Source organism: Dipodomys ordii, unplaced genomic scaffold (assembly GCF_000151885.1).
Source record: "Dipodomys ordii isolate 6190 unplaced genomic scaffold, Dord_2.0 Scaffold7, whole genome shotgun sequence".
In the NCBI taxonomy this organism is placed as follows: Eukaryota; Metazoa; Chordata; class Mammalia; order Rodentia; family Heteromyidae; genus Dipodomys; species Dipodomys ordii.
The window spans coordinates 637,622-638,217 of record NW_012267223.1 but is presented as its reverse complement, the minus strand read 5'-3'; positions in this window follow the sequence as shown (position 1 = coordinate 638,217).

Genomic DNA, 596 nt, shown 5'->3' with positions numbered 1-596 from the left:
CGCCGCCGTCTGCCCCCGTCTGCCCCCGCCCCGGCTCGGGTGCGGGGACCCCGCCTGCACCTGCGGTGCCCCCCACGCGTCTAACCCTAGGCTGTCCCCCGAGTGCGGGGCGCCGGGGAGGCGGTGCGGATGCCGTACCTTGGCACTTGGGCACTGAGGGGCCGATCACCCCGCTGCAAAGGACAGGGGTGGGCAGCCCAGAGGGGAAGGGGACGGGGGAGGAGGGCCCTGGGGCAGGGTCCAAGGGCCGTGGGCCACTGGGGCCCTCCAGACCCAGCGTCCGTCGGTCCATCTGCCTTGGTTAATCGGCCTGCAGGGCGGCCCCGTCCAGGAGCAGGCCCGGCCGCTGGCGCCCCGCCCCACCCACACCGCTGCCTTAAATCCTTTTGGGGAGCGCTATGGGGGTTCCCTCCCGGTGTCACCTCTGCCTCACAGCGCTGGGGGAAGCCAGGGGGGGAAGGGAGCGCCGGGAAGGTGGGTTATTCCAAAACCCACAAGGCTGAGGCCTAGGCCAAGCTGCTGGCTCCAGAGGGAGGGAGCTGGGCAGGCACTCAGGGGTCAGGGGCGGGGCGAGGCCTGGCAGGAGGCCGGTGGGA